The sequence below is a fragment of the Saccostrea cucullata genome, unplaced genomic scaffold, assembly GCF_032062105.1.
Source record: "Saccostrea cucullata isolate Sc308-1 unplaced genomic scaffold, CSIRO_AGI_Scuc_v1 ctg13264, whole genome shotgun sequence".
Lineage (NCBI taxonomy): Eukaryota > Metazoa > Mollusca > Bivalvia > Ostreida > Ostreidae > Saccostrea > Saccostrea cuccullata.
In genome coordinates, this window is record NW_026926939.1 from 12,585 (window position 1) to 14,912 (window position 2,328).

General features: G+C 36.6%; 1 non-coding gene across 1 annotated transcript; it reads right to left on the minus strand.

Annotated features, from left to right (window-relative positions):
* Positions 1 to 1,985: 1,985 nt before the first annotated feature.
* LOC134272964 (U6 spliceosomal RNA) lies at positions 1,986 to 2,089 on the minus strand. The gene has a single exon (XR_009993326.1). It is a non-coding gene; the product is annotated as a U6 spliceosomal RNA (small nuclear RNA).
* Positions 2,090 to 2,328: the final 239 nt, after the last annotated feature.

Consider the following 2,328-nt stretch of genomic DNA (forward strand, 5'->3'; position numbering starts at 1 on the left):
TCCTATCTAGCTTGTAACACGTGTTTTGATTGGTTACAAAGTCGGGTGTAAATATCCGTGCACCCGACTTGAGCCGGGTGTAAAAAAACGTGAAGTCACAATGCATGTAGTACGTAGTTATCTTATCGATAGATTGAGACACAGTCTGATGTTTACAAAGCATTTTGGGGGTAAAAAGGAAATACATTCGTTATCCAGGTCCAACAATGGTGTACGAGGATTTACCCCGGGTTTTATTCCATACACCCTTCGGTCTGCGGCCTCACTAATAAAACCCTGAAAATTCCAGAATGATAAAAACAGGTGCCTAGAAGGAGTAAACATCCCTCGAAATAGGATATTTTAGGTCCTGAAACAAGGCAAATGACATTTTACATTTACTTTACTCTAGTCACCAAAAGAGCTCAGAATTTCTTGACCCTAGTCAAAAATTAATTTTACCCTAATCATGCTGAAATTGTATACCCGTTATCTGTCTTAATCAGCGCCTGTCATGCCAAATTTTTGCAATAGTTGTGTTCTTCAGTATGAGATGTTTCAATTTTAACAGCAAAATGTATAATGTAGGTCTGTCTAACGCTGAAACTAAGTGCAAAATGATCGATGCGTATTTGCTTTTCGCCATCTTGGACTAGGATATCGCATTTTAACCTGTGTCTTACCTTTGTTTCTTCACTGTGCTGTAATTGCTGAACACTTTTCTGCCAAACTGGAATTAAAGTTATTCCATTTCAAGCATAAAATACACTTTGAAATATGCTGAGGAAGGACTCTGATATCCTCTTGACCAAGTAAGGTTAAGGATTCTGCAAAGAGTTGTGTTTTGATTGAAATTTTTCAATTTTACCGAGAATGAACAAATAATTTATTTATTATTGTTGTGAGAATAATCAACTTTAACAAAGATTTTGTTGCCATAATTGGAAAAAAAATTCTGTGAAATCTTTCAAAATGCTGTATTATAAAATATCCTCTTTTAAAGTTTTAGCTCTTCTGAGCCAAAGGCTAAAAGAGCTAATGCTATGGCCATTTGTGCGGTGTGCGTCGTGCGGTGAGCGTTAACTTTTTAGAATATGGGCCATAACTCAAGAACTCCTTGGCCAATCAGTGTCAAATTTGTCACAGGGTGTCCTTGGCCCAAGGGCTACCATTTATACTAAAATAAGGGTTGGGACCCTAAAACAAGGGAGATAATCAGGAAAACAAAACCAAAACTACTGGTTGCTAAAAACTCTTCTTCTCCAGAACCACCTGGCAGATTTTCACCAAACTTACACACAAGGATCAGAATATGTTGAAGATTATAAATTGTTCGAGGCATGACCCTGGGGCAAAGGGCGTGGTCTCAAGGTCACTTTAAAGTTGACCTAAATTTACCATTAATAAAAATGTTTATATTTTGCTTACTATAAGGACTAGGATCATCAAATCTTGTAAGTTGATGCATCTTAGGACTTCACATCATGTCAACTCAAAGTAGGTCACGGTGACCTACATTTTTAATTTTGCAGGCATTTGTTTTCAAATTGATTTTAAGGCATATTTTGGACACTTTTAGGCCTATGATCATCAAACTTAGTCAGTTGATGCATCTTGGGTCCTTAAACAACGTCAAATTAAAAGTAGGTCACCATGACCTACTTTTTGAACTTTATGACTTATCCTTTATAAAAAATTTAATCCCATTATTTCAGGCACTGAAAGGGTTAGAATCATCAAATCTTGTAAGTTGCTGCATCTTGGGACCTTAAAACATATTTAAGAAAAAGTAGGTCACTGTGACCTACTTTTTGAATTTGGCAGGCAATTGTTTTCAAATTGTTTAAAAGGCATATTTTGATTACCTTCAGACCTACGATCATCAAACTTGTCAGGAGATGCATCTTGGGACTCTGAAAAATGTCGACCAAAATGTAGGTCACGGTGACCTACTTTTGACATTTTATGGCTTGATTTAAGTATCTTAGGTATTTATTGGCTTAGAATCATCAAGGGAACGCTTCACGAATTTGCGTGTCATCCTTGCGCAGGGCCATGCTAATCTTCTCTGTATCGTTCCAATTTTAATATATGTACTGCCGAAAAGCAAACTTTGTCAGTTGATGCATTTTGGGTTTTCGGAGAGTGACGACCAAAAAGTAGGTAACGGTGACCTACTTTCGACATTTTATGGCTATATTTCAGTATTTTAGGTATTTATTGGCTTAGAATCATCAAACTTTGTGAGTTGATGCATCTTGGGTTTTCCGAGAATGTCGACCAAAAAGTAGGTCATGGTGACCTACTTTTGAATATCTCAGATATTTATTGGCATAGAATTATCAAACT